Genomic DNA, 17680 nt, shown 5'->3' with positions numbered 1-17680 from the left:
TACAGAGGACATTGTGAAGCTTCCTTCAGCCATGAAATTGAGAATGAGGTTAGAATACTCCTTAACACCATACACAAAAATAAACTCCAAATAGATTTAAAAATCTAGTTGTAAGGATGGATACTATGAAATTCTTGAGAAAAATATAAACAGGAGACAATTTGACACGAGTGCAGCAAGTTCTTTGTGGATCTACCTCTTAGAAAAATGCAAAATAAACCACAAATCAGAAAGTGCGACCGAATTAACCTTAAAAGCTTTTGCATACCAAAAGGAAACCCTCAAGGAAAGACAGGGACAACCCTCAGAACAGGAAGAAATATTTGCAAAAGAAGACACCCACAGGAATTCATCTCCAAAACATGCAAACAGCTCATGCAGCTCAATATCAGAAACACATTAAAACCAAGAAAAACTAAAATGGGCCAAAGATGGAAACGGATATTTCTCTGAGGAACGCCTACAGATAACAGAGAGACACAGGAAAAGATGCTCAGCATCACTAATGACTGGAGAAAAGCAAATCAAAAGTCCAATGAGGTAAGCACTCCTATTCATCAGATTGGCCTCCTCGAAACATCTTAAAGAATAAATGCTAGAGAGGGTGTGGAGAGAAAGGAACCCTCCTGCACTGTGGTTCGCAATGTACTTAGGAGAAATCTTGGCTTTCTGTCCACCAAAGCTGAATAAAAAATTATGGAGACAGAACTTGGAGGAAATAGAAAGGTGGTTTTAATCTTCAGCCAGTGGAGAGGGAAGCACAGTGGGCTCGCGCCCCAAGAACTGTGCCCCCCTCCTCCATGAGGAGTCTAGGGGCTTATATAAGGCAAGGGCTCGCAGTGATGAGGAACAAATGTATTAGAATCTTCTCAAAAACAGTCACAGGCTGGCATCAGTAACGCAGTAATTGAGTCTGGCAGGTTGGTGGCTCTGCAGCCTTCTTTCTGATGTGTAACTGCAAGGGGAAGGGTGTTGCAAGGGTAAGCAAAGGACAGTAGGTGTGAAGTGCAGCTCCTGCAGTTAGGGGGCAGAAAAGCAAACTAAGTTACAGACGTGGAGTTAGGAGCAGCTAATGTGAAAAAGAAGAAAAAAAACCAATTAGGAATGCTCAGGCCTGCTCACTGTTCTCTTTATCTTCTCTGTTCTCAGGAAAGGGAAGAAAAATTCTCACTCCTTTTTTTTTTTTTCCTTTTCACTGTGACAAATTCCCTGTCATTTTATTTCCTCTGTTATCAACGGAGAAAGGGAAATAGGTGTCATTCTTGTTTTTGTCTGGTTGAGGACAAAACCTCAGTTTTGCTTTGTTTGATAAACAACAGCTGTTCAGCCCAGGGGCCCATCTATCTCCTACTTCAAATTTTCCTTGAGAGATGTGAACCCCAAGAAATCTTTTTGGGTTGATGAGGGATAGAAAGTCAATCTTTTGTAACTTTAATGCTGACACGGGGCTCATAGACCGTATGTAATCGAGGTCACAGAGCTCTGGCCCTGTTTTATTAAGGGGCCCCTGAATGACTTTTGTGGTTATTCCCACAGGATCTGTTCAGAGGAGTGGCTGTAATCTCTTTGGGGGTGTGGGTTTTCTCTCTGCATCATTATTATCTTGATGTAAATCTGTTGTCATCTGCAGGAGTCAAGTCTTAACAGGTAGTTTAAGAAACCAGAGGCCATAGATCAGTAAAAGAGTTATTGTAACTAGGAGTCAAAGCAGGAGTAAGAACTACATTACGTTTGATGGCGATTTTGATTGTGGTCCAGGTAGGGTCAGTGCTTGGGTCATCCTGTTCAAAGGTATGGAGCCATTAGGACTCAGAAATAGTTGGAAGAATGACAAGCTGAACATTAATAGGCAAATTAGGAAAAATTAAGCCTGACATTGAGCCTGAATCCTAGTTCATACTTAACACTTTGAGGGGACTTGTAGCCAGGTAGCCAGTTGTCTAGGCTTATCTATGTAGGTCTTAACCTTTAATGTGGCTATTGGTCATGACACATTTGTTTCATTTTGTTTTCTTGTCAACATATGATCCAGAGCAATTTCCTCATTTAAATGTATAATAGTTACAAGAAGAGAGCTTTAAAAAGTAAGACTGTAGCCACCTGCTGCTAGCAGACCTGGTTTTCAGAATGGCTGACGGCATCCTAAGTCTGACACAGCTGGGAAAACTCAAGTTCTCAACAACATAAGGACCTGTCTGAAATCACACCAGAGTGTCACCTAGTTATTTCCACAGCTACTCTGTTTTGACTTTCAGTTCAGTTCAGTTCAGTCGCTCAGTCGTGTCCGACTCTCCGCGACCCCATGAATCACAGCACGCCAGGCCTCCCTGTCTATCACCAACTCCCGGAGTTCACTCAAACTCATGTCCACAGAGTCGGTGATGCGTTTTGACTTTAATTATAATTTTTTTCTTAATAGCCAGAGAGGCTGTCACTGTCACTGATGTGAGTGTTTCTCTGGGTTAAGAAGATACAAGAATTGGGGGTCGTAAAATCTCCTCCCCAAAGTGTCTATCTGAATGTCTCTTCTGTAGTTTTTTTTACAGAGCACAGAGTGCCTCATTTCTAATTTCCATCCTGAACTCCTTTCAGGGGGTGTTGAAAGTCAGCGGCTTCAGTGGCCATGATTTAATCTTTGTAGAGGTAGATGGCAGAGCCCCTTCGGGGTAATGAATCTGACCACAGTTTGGGGGCACTACATAACCATTTTGTCACATACTTGGTAACGTAAGGGACAATACTTTAAAAAAAATTTTTTTCATTAATTAATTTATTTTAATTGGAGTATAATTACAATATTGTGGTGGTTTTTGTCATACATTGACATGAATCAGCCACGAGTACACATGTACCCCCCATCCTGAAGCTCCCTCCTACGTCCCTCCCCACCCCATCTGTGTGGCTTGTCCCAGAGCAGAGCTTTGAGTGCCCTGCGTCGTGCATCGAACTTGCATCAGTCATCTCTTTCACATGTGGTCATATACATGTTTCAGTGCTATTCCCTCAAACCATCCCACCTTCGCCTTCTACCACAGAGTCCAAAAGTCTGTTTTCACATCTGTATCTCTTTTGCTGCCTTGCATATAGGGTCGTCATTACCATCTTTCTAAATTCCATATATATGCATTAATATACTGCATTGGTGTTTCTTCTTCTGACTGACTTCAACAACGCTTTTGAAACAGGCAATATAGAAAACAATATAGCTAGCAATAATAACAAGGTCATCAGTAAGAACAAAAGTCAAGAACTTCCATTATGTGTAGCCCAGGATATACCTAAGTCATCTGACTTAGTTTGCTCCATACTAATCCTTATTTTTTAGGGAAACTATATACTGGCATTGTCCAAAAGGCCCCCAGCCTAGTTTTCTACTGTTATTAGACTGATTACCCTTAGTATGATTTGATTGTGCCCAATATAGAGGAGACTCTCAATAGCTGTAGCTCCTGTGGTGTTGGGGGCAGGGAAGCAAACCTAGTTATGGACATGCAGAGCAGGAATAGCTGGAAAAGAAAACAAACTAGGAATTTTCAGGTCTGCTCACTGTTCTCTTTATCTTCTTTGTTCTCAGGAAGGGGAAAGGGAAAAACTCGTTTCTATCTTCTCTTTTCTTTCTACTGCAACAAATTCCTCTTTTTTCCCTTTTCACCGCAACGCAAGTACCTTAGGACCCAGCAGTCCCACCCCTGGGCATAAACCCAGAGAAAATAAATATTTAAAAGACATGGGAACCCCTGCAATCTCAGCCCAACAAGGTACAATAGTCAAGTCTAGGAAGCAAGCTAAATGTAGAAATTACAGATGAATGGAAGCAGAGGATAGGGCACATGTACACAAGGCAATATTTCTCAACGATAAAGAAGCAGGAAATAATGCCACGTCCAGCCACAGGAAATAAAGTAGAGATGATCACTCCAAGTGAAGTAAGGGAGACAGGGAGAGACAAGTATCGTGTGATATCACCTCTAGGTGTGACCTAAGAATGGTTACAAATGAAGTTCTTTCCCAGAGACGCAGCCTCACAGATTTAGAAAAGAAACTTCTGGTCACCAAGAAAATCAAGATGCAGAGGAATGAAAAAAAAAAAAAGCAACAACCTACAAGATTGTAATTCACTCCTGTTCAAATTATAGGGTGAAAAAAAGAAAAATATAGAAAAGAAATGCTGGTTCTATTCCCCTCAGGCCACAGTGACCTGGGCTGATGTCACACCCCTGGCACCTGACTGGCTTTTGTAGACAGGCTCAAGTGTCCTGGGGCTGAGAGAGCTGGGAGCGTGTGGCAGGCCAGGTGCGTCCACAATGAACCTGGAGTGCCTGTTGCCCTTTGCAGAGCCCCCAACCCTCAGAAACAAGTGGGAGAAATTGAGTGTGGAATTGACATATACACAGTAGTATATATCAAATAGAGGATCAAAAAGTAACTACCGAAAAGCATAGGAAAGTCGATGAATACACCGGAATCACCTACACAGGAAAATGAACCCAAAGAGAAGAAACACACATCTAAACAGAACCGAATCAGGGATCTGTACAACTGAAACAAACATATCAGAAATCAACAACATTCCAACAAAAACTAACAAGGAAATTACAGGGGAAAAAAAGAAGGAAGAGTGGGACATGAAGAAGCGCCGCTCCCTTCTGGCCTTTTAACAACACCATGAAAAGCAGTTCTGCTGGGTATTTAATATGCACAAGGATTAAGGGGCTGTAAGTAAAAAATACCTGCCTTCAAGAAATGTCCCAGGTGTCACTGAAAAAAAATTCAAAACAAGGCAGGAGTTCAAGTGGCCAATTTCAAGAGGTAAGTTTAACTCTTACCCTTTAAAAGAACCACATGAAAAGATGTCAACATCACTAAATATTAGAGATGTGAAAATCAAAACTATGTGAGGTATTTCCTCACAGAGTTCACAGTGACCACTGTCCAAAAGTTGACAAACAATAAATTCTGGAGAAAGTGTGGAAAAAATGGAACCCTCCCACACTGTTAGTGAAAAGGTGAATTAGTAGCAGCCATTATGAAGAACAGTGTGCAGGTTTTTAAAGAAATGGTCATGAGAATGAAATTAGAATACTCCCTAACAGGATACACAGAAATAAATTCCAAATAAATTAAAGATCTAAATAAAAGGACAGACAATATGAAACTTAAGGGAAAAAGCAGAACACACTTTGACATAAAATACAGCAAGTTTTTCTTTGACCCACCTCTTAGAATCGTGAAAAATAAAGCAAAAGTAAATAAATGGGACCTAACTCCCCTTAAAAGCACGGACACAGCAGAAGAAACCATAAACACAGCAGAAAGACAAACCTCATAATAGAACCAATACGTGCAAACAAAGACATCATGAGGAATTTCTGTCCAAAACATACAGACAGCTTATGCACACCTCAACATCAAAAAAACAACCCAGTCAAATAGGGGCACAAGATTTAAGTGGACCGTCCTCCACAGAAAAGCACACGCAAAGATGCTCAACATCTCTAAGTATTAGAGAACTGCAAATCAGAAGTGCAATGTGGCATCACCCATGCGCATCAGAATGGTCAGCATACAAAACCTACAACCAGAAATGCTGGAGAGGAATAGAGGTCAAAGGACCCTCCCCGCTGTTGGTGGGAATGAAAGTCATTAAATCCACGAAGGAGAACAGGACAAAGGTTCATTAAAAACTAAACAGAGAAGTACCATAGGACCCAGAAATCCCATTCCTGGGCACAGATCCAGAGAAAACCATACTTTTAAAAGCCAGGTGCACCCCAGTGTTCATGGCAGCACTGTGTCCAATAACCAAGACACAGATGACGCCTAAGTGGCCGAGAAAGATGATTGGGTGGACAAGATGGAGTAAACACACACACACACAGCAGAGTCGCTCAGCCATAAGGAGGGCGGCATCACTCCACGTCCAGCAACAAGGAAGGATGTGGAGACGACCACACTAGGTGCGGTAGGTAAGACAAGGGAAGCCAAGGACCACACGCTAGCTCTTGGAGGTACAGTCTGAAAATGGGTACAGATGAACTGCTCGACCAAACAGAAGCAACCTCACAACATAGCAAAGCGCATTCTGGTTACCAAAAAGGAAAGGTGGTGGGCAAAGGAACTGAGAAGGGGGAGATGAACATACACACACGACTCTTTGTAAAATAATCAACAAGAACCCAAATCAACACTGCGTAATAAGCTACATGGGAAGAAAACCCAAAAAAGAACATGTACGTGGCTGTGCACTAGTGAATCATGTTGCTGTACACATGAAACAAACACACACACCCCACAACACTGTGAGTCACCCATACACCAATACAAAATACAAAGTACAAAAAGAGAATGCCGGCTCTATTCCTTTCGGGCCTTAGTGACTTGGGCTGCTGCCACATCCTTGACGCCTTGGGTCCCTTGGATGGACTGTCTTGGGGCTGAGGGAGGTGGGGAGGACGAGCCAGCCAATGAGCCCTGCCCCGTGGACCTGCTGAGCCTGTTCCCCTGTGCAGGCCCCTGTGGAGGCCCACAGCCTCCAGATCCTGGCGGGTCCTCCTGCAGTGAAACTACACCTACTGCACCCGAAGGACGTGGAGCCTCTGGGTGGAGGAGCTCCGGAAGCCCCTGGGCTCCATGGCTCCAGGAGATGGGGCTCCCACCTCCAGCTTCCTTCCTTAGGGTTGCCCCACCTATGAGGGAAGCCCCCTCCAGAGCAGTGTTGCAGGAACTGCGATGTGTCCAGGGCACAGGAGGAAGGAAGGAAGAAGGAATGGGATGCAAACCTTTGGTGTTTCTTCTGGCACATTCCACTCTAATTGACAATCCAGGAACAGGGCTTTCCCTAAGGCTCTGGTTCCTCCAGTAACCAGGGTAGGGGCATTAAAAACATGCTGCTGCCTTGTGGCCGTTTCCCATAACAACAATTTTGAAAGTTTTGTTCATGGGCAATTAATATTCACAAGGCCTGTGGGCTGTAAGTAAAAAACACCTGCCCTCAAGAAATGTCCTAGGGAATGTCAACAGAAAAATATTAAAAACAGAGCAGGTGTTCAAGAAGACAATTTTAATGAATAAGTTTAACTCACACTATTTAAAAAAATCACATGTAAAAATGTCAACATCACTAAATATGAGAGAAATGCAAATCAAAACTTCAAGGAGGTATAACCTTACACCAGCCAGAATGGCCACAGATGGAAACTCTACAAGCAATAAATGCTGCAGAGGGTGTGAAGCAAAGGGAACCCTCCTACACTGATGCTGGGAATGGAAATTGGGAGCAGCCACTGTGCAGATACCAAGCAGGTTTCTTTGCAGTGAAAATGAGAGTGACATTAGAATGCTCCCTAACACCATACACAAAATTAAACTCCAACTAGATTAAAGATGAAACTCTGGAGGAAAAGAGCACATGCCTTAACATAAAATGCAGCAAGTTTTTTTTGATCCACCTTGTAGAATCATGAAAATAAAACAAAAATAAATAAATGGGACCTAATAAACATTAAAAGCATCTGCACAGCAAAGGAAACCATCAGTGAAAGAAAAAGATAACCCTCAGAACGGAAAAAAAAATCTTGCAAACAAAGATACCTATAGGGAATTTCTCTTCAACACATAAAACCACTAGCACAGCTCAATATCAAAAAACTAACAACCCAATAACAAATCAGCCAAAGAATAAACGCACATTTCTCCAAAGAAGTCATAGAGATGATAATAAAGCACATGAAATGATGCTCAGCATCACTAGTTCTTAGAGAAAGGCAAATCGAATGTACAGTGATGTATTACCTCGCATTGATCAGAATGGCCACATTGAAAACTATAACAGTAAAGTCTGCAGAGGGTGTGGAGAATAGGGAACTCTTCTACACTGCAGGTGGGAACGTCAGTCAGTACACTCACTAGGGAGAACATTATGAAGGTTCTTAAAAATCTAAACATAGAAGTCACTGGGTACCCAGTGACCTAGCAACCCCAATACCTAGGCTTAGATCCAGAGGAAACCAAAATTTAAAAAGACACCTGCACCCAGAGATCAGGGCAGCACTAGGTACGATAACCAAGACACAGAAGCAACTTGAGTGTGCAAGGACAGATGGATGAAGGCAGAACATGGGGTCACGCACACAACGCAGTATGACTCAGGCGAAAGGAGGACGAGTCAACGCCCGTTCCAGTTACCGGGAGGAAACTAGAGATAATCATACCGCGCGAAGTGAGATGGAGAATGACAAGTACAGGATATTACTTCCTGTGGAATCTAAACATGGATACAAATAAACTTCTTTACAAAAGAGAAACATAAGCCTCAGAGACTTAGAAAAGAAACTCAAGTTTACCAAAAAAGAAAGGCGGAGGGACAGGGAGCAATTAGCTGCTTCAGATCAATATATGCACCTTAAAACAGATGCTAAAGGGCTCATAATAGTCACAAGTCCGAGAGGGCTGTAAATGACACCTGCCCTCAAGAAATGTCCTGGGGCAAATCATCGGAAAAAATTCCAAACAGGGCCAACATTACCTCACACTGGGCACAATGGCCATCATCGAAAATATCTACAAAGAATAATTACTGCAGAGAATGCACAGAAAATAGAATCCTCCCACAGTCTTGGTGGAAATGTGAATGGTGAAGCCACTATGGAAAACAGCATGGAGGTTCCTTGAAACACTAAACATAGAGGTATCGCATGATCCTGCAATCCCATTCCTTGCTTAGGTCCAGAGAAAATCACCATTGAAAATGACACGTGCACCACAGCCAAGACACAGAATCCACCAAAATGTCCATTGACAGAAAAATGAAGACTGTGCGGTACATCTATACACTGGGCTGCTGCTCAGCCATAAAACCAAACGAAATAATGATACTGGCAGCAGCTTGGATATACCGAGAAATTATCATACTATAAACACTTTTCAGAGAGAAAAGGACAAATATCCTAAGATATCATGTACAGGTGGAATCTATAAGTTCAGACCAATGAGCTAATTTACAAAATAGACTCACAGACTGAGAAAATCAAAGTATGATTATCAGAAGGGACAGATAAATTAAGAGTTTGGGATGAAAATATACACACTAATATATATCAAGTTGATAATGAAAAAGGACCTACTGAATAGAACTGGAGGCTCTACTAAATAAACTATAATAACATATATGAGGGGAAAAAAGAAAAAGAATAGGTATACATCTATGAATAACTGAATCAAGTTCATGTGAAGAGGAAAAGCTAAAATTTTACATAACCTCCTGCTCCTTCTGCCTCTGTAACTCAGCTTGCTCCTTGCAGAGTCTGGCTCACATAGATCACGCAGTCTCAGAAAGTGGGGACTCACAATACAAGGAACTGGAGCTTACCTCACTCACCTATGTTCTGCTCTTTGCAATCACCTAGCCCCTGCAAACCTGCTTACTCATGCCTGTCCGTGTATAAAAATCTGTAACCGCTTTGTTTGGGACTCAGAGCTTCGAGTGTTAACTCCTCTGGGCTTGCTGGTGTAATAAACCTGAGTTCTCCAACTTGGAGCGTGGTGCTTAGTTTCACAATTACTGGTTTCTGCAACATTTCTGGAGGCCCCAGCGAGATTCCAGGAGAAGGCAATGACAACCCACTCTTGTGCTCTTGCCTGGAGAATCCCATGTATGGAGGAGCCTGGTAGGCTGCAGTCCATGGGGTTGATAAGAGTCGGGCACCACTGAGCAACTTCACTTTCACTTTTCACTTTCATGCATTGGAGAAGGAAATGGCAACCCACTCCAGCGTTCTTGCCTGGAGAATCCCAGGGATGGAGGAGCCTGGTGGACTGCCGTCTATGGGGTCGCACAGAGTTGGACATGACTAAAGCGATGCTAAAGCTGAAACTGCAATACTTTGGCCACCTCATGCGACGAGTTGACTCACTGGAAAAGACTCTGATGCTGGGAAGGATTGGGGGTGGGAGGAGAAGGGGACAACAGAGAATGAGAAGGCTGGATGGCATCACCGACTCTATGGACATGAGTTTGAGTGAACTCCGGGAGTTGGTGATGGACAGGGAGGCCTAGTGTGCTGTGATTCATGGGGTCGCAAAGAGTCGGACACGACTGAGCGACTGAACTGAACTGAATTGAACTGAAAACGACTTAGCTGCTGCTGCAGCGAGATTCCTACCACACAAGTTCCTTGAACCACTGGACTGGTGGCTCAGCCAGATCAGAGCGGAAAAGCCCAGAAACAAACAAGGAGGCTTACCACCTGACAGTATTCCGGGGTCTCTTTCTGACTGGTGTTCTGACTCTCCGGACAGCCGAGCCCCTACCAGACACATTGGAGGGATGGACCAACTCACCAGGAATGGCCATAGGATCAGGTAAGGCCCAGGGCCAGTCCCCAGTCAGGCCCTACCCCAATGGGTAGAGGAGGAGACTGATCACTTCCTTGGAGCTCCCAGGAAGGGAGCATCAGATAGGGACACTGGGGACTCGGGAGAAGGGAGATATTATGATCACCTCTGAGTGACTGTGCACGCATGATTCCTAATGGAAGGAAGTAAAAGTGAGCTCCACAGTCCTCGGACTATGGAGCCTGAGAGGGCCCCAAACCTGCGGTTCCATGACAACCTCATAAGGCTGAAAGAGACTGGTGCCAGTCTCTTGGGATTTGATCCCTCCCTGTGAAGCTGGTCCAGGTGTGGAGAGTGGCCAGGTGGATGAAAAATGAATGTGAACGAGTGTGTGGCCTGATTCGCTTGCACTTCAGGCTTGACTGTGTGGCTTCACGGCCTTCGTGGCTACAGAGTCCAAGTGGGCCTTATCTTGCGATTCTGTGGTGACCTCGTACAGCTCAAGGCAGTGTCTGCCTCTGGGAGGCCCAGTCTCCCTGCAAGACAGATCCGGATCAGGGGTTTATACTGATCTGCCAGTGATAAGTTCCCCCCGGGGATGTGGCCAAGAGGGCACCTGAATGGTCTCCTCTTTTGAGAGGGCACCCACACTTGTCTTTGCAAACCCTTGTTTGACTCAGGGCAGGATACACAGGGAGAGAAAAATTATTGGTTATTGGTTATTCTTCTACTGACTGACACCTTGAGCTGACATCTAAGAGATTAGGTTTTCCTCAAAACCCTGCCAGGTAGATTACATTTGTCAACATGGGTGGAAGTTCCTCTAAGCCAACAGTTTTAGATTGCATGATGAAGAACTTTAAGAAGGGCTTTGCAGAAGATTACAGAGTCAAGATGACTCCCAGGAAGCCTCATAACTTTTGTGAGCTCAGTTGGCCATCCTTTGATGTTGGATGGCTGCCAGAGGGCACTCCGGACATTCCCACTGTCCAAACAGTGCATCGGTAAGTCACTGGGACTCCAGGACCTCCAGATCAGTTTCCATACATAGCCTCCTGGCTTCTAATAGCACAGACTGCCCCCATGGGCAAGATTTTGCACAAACAGACAGGGCCTGAGTAAGGTATTTGTGGCCCAAACACTCAGAAAAAAGAAAGAAGAGAAAAAAAACCTATATTCCAGGGAGATTCAGTAGAAGACCAACTGCTGCCTCCACCATATGTTCCCCTGACTCCACAAGCCCCGGCACAGCCAGTGCTGGACCCATTGCCAGACAGTCCAGCCTCCCCCCACAACCGGTGTCCCCCGCACCACCTCATGAGCAAGACTCCAGCCCTGAGCCAGTAGGAAAGTGGCTCCACTCAGCAAAACAATTTAGCCGGCTGGCCGTGGCCCGTCAGATGCCACCGCAAGAAACTCAGGGTTCTCAACAAGTGAAAGAGAATGGCTCAGTCCAGCCTGGTCGCTCCATCCTCTATTATCAGCCTTTCAGCACTACTGATCTCCTAAACTGGAAACACCGTGACCCAGGGTACTCTGATAAACCACAGGCTATGACTGACGTCCTAGAGTCCATTTCCACACTGATCAGCCTACGTGCAATGACTGTTGCCAGCTCCTTATGTCTCTCTTTGCCACTGAAGAAAGGTGACACATCTTGACAGAAACCCAAAAATGGCTCCGAGGACAAGCCCCCACAGAGTCTTAGATGTACAAGAATGGGCATGAGCAGCGATGCCAGAGACGAGACCTAATTGGGATGTCAACACTAGAGGAGGACAAGAAACCCTGAGTCGCTACCGTGATGCCCTTCTACGTGGACTTTGAGCGGGAGCCAAAAAGCCTGCCAATATGTCCAAAATTACAACGGTAATCCAAAAAGCTGATAAGACTCCCACTAATTTCCATGAAAGACTGTGTGAAACGTTCTGGATATACAACCCGCTCAACCCTGAGACACCTGAAAATCAACGGATGATTAACGCTGCCTTTGTGGCTCAATCCTGTGCAGACATCTGATGACAGCTGCAAAAGCTGGAAGGCTTCGCTGGGATGAATCCCTCACAGCTCCTGGAGGTAGCAAGTAAGATTTCGAGAACCGAGACTGTGAAGCCCAATGAGAAGCAGATAAAAGAATGAAATAGAAAGCGGCCCTGCTGGCAGCGGCACTGAGGAGCCCAGATCCAGTGGAACAGACCGTTCCCTCATGGAAAGGGAAACTAAGCAGAGACCACCACTATGCCATGACCAGTGCGCCCACTGCAAAGAAACCGGACCCGGGAGGAACGAGCGCCGTCATCACAGAGGGACATCTGAATGGTCGAAGAAGTTCAGTCGACCCAGCAAAGAAAGGTACCAGCCTGAGCTAGCTGTCCAAAACCTTACTGGCCTGGCCAGAGCAGAGTCAAACGAGGGAAGATCGGGCTCCCTGATCCTGGGCCCACAGTCACGATGAAAGCAGGGGGCCAATCAATGACTTGTATGGTGGATACCAGAGCTGATCACTCCATGGTAACCACGCCTGTGGCTGCCCTCACAGGCTGAACAGCAACGATTGCTGGGGCCACAGGGGACATGGCAACCTGCTCTTTTTGCAAGGCCTGTTCATGTCAGCTAGGGGGCCATCTGGTGACTCATGAATTTCCCTACTTACTGGAATGCTCCATTCCCCTGCTGGGTAGAGACTTACAGACAAAGCTGGGGGCACAAATCACCTTTGCCCCTGGAAAGCTTGCTAGCCTCACCCTGGGGAGCCAATTGGCTCTGAGGATGGCTTTGACCATGCCCAGGGAAGATGAATGGCATCTCTATTCCTCAGGGAGGGAACAAATAAATCCCCCCAGACTGCTAAAAAAAATTCCCTGATGTCTGGACAGATAAGAGGCCCCCAGATTTGGCCAAAACCCATTCCCCCACTGTAGTGGACCTGAGGCCAGAAGCCACTCCTGTTAGATAGAAACAATATCCAGTACCAAGGGAGTCATGCCTGAGAATTTGGGACCACATCCAGCGCCTATGAGATGCCGAGATCCTAATCAAATGTCAGTCTCCCTGGAATACTCTGGTATTACCAGTCAAAATGTCTGGAGGGAATGATTACCACCCTGACCAGGACCTCCGTACCGTTAAAAGTGCAGTGATCACCATCCATCCAGGGGTCCCAAATCCCGACATTCTCCTGAGTCTCTTACCTGCTCAGGCAAGCTGGTTCAACTGCCTCGATCTCAAGGACATACTCTTCTGCCTCCGGCTGTCACCAGCCAGCCAGCCCTTCTTTGCCTTTGAATGGGAAGACCCAGACACCGGGAGAAGAACACAGCTGACTTGGACCCGACAGCCACAAGGCTTTAAAAACTCACCTACCCTGTTTGGCGGAGCTCTGGCTTCAGACCTTGCTGCCTTTCCTGGAGAAACTTTCAACCGCACCCTACTCCAGTACGTGGATGACTATTGCTAGCCAGTCCCACCCAAGAGGACTGCTGGAGAGGCACCAAAGCCCTGTCAGCTCTACTCTCCACCACAGCATACAAGGTGTCAAGGAAAAACGCTCAGATCTGCAGACAGGAGATCAAGTACCTTGGGTTTGTCATCTCCAAAGGGCCTCGGGTGCTCGGACATGAGAGGAAGCAATCTATCTGTTCAATACCTCAGCCAAACACCAAGAAAGAAGGCCATGAGTTCCTCGGGGCTGCTGGATTCTGCCGGATCTGGATACCGGGTTTCTCTGAAATTGCCAAGCCTTTGTTTAAAGCCACAGCAGGGTCTGGTAAGGACCCCCTGGAGTGGGGAGCTGAACAGGAAAAGGCCTTCAAGGAGATAAAGACACTCTTGACCAGCACTCCAACATTAGGGCTGCCAGATGTGACACCGGACTTTAACCTCTTTGTACTTGAAAAAAAATCACACTGCCCTGGGGGTCCTCACACAAACAGTTGGGCCATGGCAGCGCCCGGTAGCATACCTGCCCAAATGACGGGATCCAGTGGCCGCGGGGTGGCCGCCATGCCTCCAGGCAGTAGCTGCCACTGTGGTTTTGGTCAGAGAAGCAGACAAGCTCACTCTATGACAAAATACCAATGGAAAGGTTCCCCAAGCTGTTACTGCCCTGATGGACAGCAAGGGGCACGAGCGGCTGATCAGCTCCAGGATGATTCACTATCAAGGACAGCGTTATGAAAGCCCACGGGTCCAGCTGGAGATTGTGTGGACGCCGAATCCCACCACCTTTTTATCCGTGGAGGTGGGACCCGATCATAACTGTGAGGAGGTCATGGATGAAATTTACTAAAGCAGGCTGGACCTGACGGCCTTCCCCTCCAGAACCCAGAACTGGAGCTGTTCTCTGACGGAAGCAGTTTCATCCGTTCAGGCAGCACAAGGCAGGCTTTGCCATAACAGCTGATGAGGCAGTGAAGCCTGAGGCCTTGTCACAAGGGTGGTCAGCGCAGCGGGCTGAGCTGTGGGCACTCGCCCAGGCGCTGAGGCACGCCGAAGGGAAACGAGTCAACATCTACACTGATTCAAGGTATGCCTTTGTTACTTTACATGTTCATGGAGCCATTCATAAAGAAAAGGAACTCCTGACAACAGGGGGAAAGGAGTTAAAAACGGAAAAGAAATCCTTCAGTTGTTAGCAGCAGTCTGGAAGCCTTCCCAAGTGGCAGTTATCCATTGTAAAGGCCATCAGCGAGAAACTGATCCAATCAGCCAAGGAAATTGGCTCACTGACCAGGCAGCCAAGGAGGCGGCGACCCTACTGAGCCCCACGGTGGGCCCCGAGTCAATCTTTAGGGTCCTCTGGTCACCAGAATTGCCTCCGTCCTCAAGATATACCAAGGAAGAAGATCAATGGGCTCTAAATAAGGGAAGAATAAAATAAAAGGAAGGCTGGTGGAAACTCCCAGACCAAAGACTCTTTGTCCCCAGCAATATAGCAGTCCAGGTGGTAAAACAACATGAGACAACTCATCTAGGAAAAACTGCGCTAGAGAGCTTACTGAGCTGCTACTATTTTGTTCCTATGCTCCCAACCCGGTGTGCCCAGATCAGTGCTAAATGTGTGACTTGTGTGCAAAACAACGCCAGCCAAGGACCAAGACCCAACCCAGGGGTGCAGACAGTGGGGACATTGCCCTTTGAAGATCTAGAAGCAGACTTTTCTGAGATCAAGCCCTATAGGGCCTATAAGTGTAGTCTACTTGTGTAGTCTGCACCTACTCGGGATGGGTTGAAGCCTACCCCACATGCACTATATGGGCACAAGAAGTGGTCCAGGCCCTACTAAGAGACATCATCCCAAAAGATGGGCTGTCTCTCTCCATAGGGCCTGACAGCGGTCCAGCTTTTGTGTCTGAGATAATCCAAACTTTATCCAGGACACTGAGAATCAAACGGAAGCTTCACACCACTTACAGGCCACAGAGCTCAGGGAAAGTTGAATGCATGAATCAGACCCTCAAGAGTACATTAACTAAACTCTGTCAGGAGACCCAGTTATCTTGGGTCGACATGTTACCCCTAGCCTTACTCTGAGCCTGATGCACCCCAGGGTCCTCAGGCTGTTCTCCCTTTGAGATCTTATATGGGAGAACACCCCCAGTGGTAGGAAAACTCAAGGGAAACCCCCAACAACTAGCTGACCTGGAGATGTCCCGACACCTCCAGGCCCTGATAAAAGCCTTCCACCATATCGCCCAAGAAACCTTACAAAGGACACCCATTCCCTTGGACAAGTGGGTTCATCCCTATCAGCTGGGAGATGAGGTATGGGTTAAAGATTGAAAAAAGGAACCACTTCAGCCAGTTTGGACAGGCCCTCACATGGTTGTCCTGGCAACCCCTACTGCTGATAAAGTTACAGGCGTCATTCCTTGGATCCACCACACCTGAGTCAAGAAGGCAGCGGCTTCCTGTGATGAGGACACCTGGAAAACAGTTTGGGACCCCCAAAATCCCCTCAAGATCTGGTTCCAAAAACAACGGCCCTCCCCCACAAAGGACGCTGAGCCCTGCTCTAGTCACTCCGGAAGCTGACTAGTCAATGCACGGGAGAAGCTTGAGGACTCTTCAGCCTTGCTCCAGCCACACTCCGGCAGCTGACTGGTGAACGCACAGGGAAAACTTGAGGATCTGGCTATCAAGATATCTATGGATTTTCATTGTCAACCCTGGCCTCTATCCCTGATTGGTATCATTGCTGTGCTCTTCACACAGGACTAGCTTCAGTCACACCCTAGGACTGGGATTTGGGTCAGAAGCTGTGGTTAGCTGTCTGTTATCTCACTGTAGTGGGAAGCCTCATTTTTATTAGACTCATGATCGATTCTCCCTACTAACTAAATCGCTCACAATATAACCTTCATGATAGGCTCAGTTGCTGTAGCCGTGACAACCCAAAGGTGGGGAGAAAACCTTTTGCTAGTGTTCAGTTATCTGTTAGGTGCAGGCTGCTTTGCAGCCTTTTGGTGTCACTTGCTCTAACAGATGGTGCTATTCCTTATCCATCATCCACCTGTCAACATTACAGTCAACCCTTGGAAAATCGCTTACTTAACCATCAGCTAGAACAAGGTATAGATAGCCAATTCTATAGGCTGATCACCTACTGCCTTCATAACCATGCGATGTATATCCAGGGGCCTGGGTGCCAAAAATGTTTGCCAGTTATGACCCCCACTGCCACTACCTTGCCTCCATCAGAGGATCCAAACCCCGGGCAGTATCCCAACACCATGGCATTGCCACCTGCCCTTGTGCCTCCGTCTACCCCCAAATGCCACACAGATGTTACAACCCAGAGCAGGTGTCTGTCTGCCAAATAAATGGAAAAACCTACTAGACAGGGGCAATAATGCTGACAAGCAAAACCATGGACTAGCTTTGCCCTAAAAAATCAGGTTCCGCCTGTTGGCAGTATGACCCAGGTTACAGAGTCAACTCCCCCATAGACCCTCGTCTATACCATGTTCTCAACGCAACTCATTGCAACTCATCGCCTTCTCAATGACACCAACCCCAGCTGGCCAGGGATTGCTGGCTTTGCCTATCCTTAGGAGCTCCACGGTACTTAGCTACACCAGTACCATTAAATAGTGCTATAGCCATGGGAGCTCCTATAGATTCTCCCTTACAAGTGCCAGTCTTAAGGACAATTGAGTTACCTTGGCTCCAGAATGCTTTATAAATGATGGAGGAACTGAACCTGTAGGCAGTTTAGCTAGGGATGAATGTATTCAAACTTTAAAAGGTGAGTGGTCCACTCATCCTCTGACAAACACAATATGGTGCCATCCCCATCAAGGCCTTCACTTTGTTTGTGGGACAGATGCTTACTTACATCTACCAGTCA

This window comes from Moschus berezovskii, chromosome 9, assembly GCF_049115385.1.
Source record: "Moschus berezovskii isolate FMDL1 chromosome 9, NW_MosBer_1.0, whole genome shotgun sequence".
Taxonomy (NCBI): Eukaryota; Metazoa; Chordata; class Mammalia; order Artiodactyla; family Moschidae; genus Moschus; species Moschus berezovskii.
Note: the sequence above shows the minus strand (reverse complement) of the source record.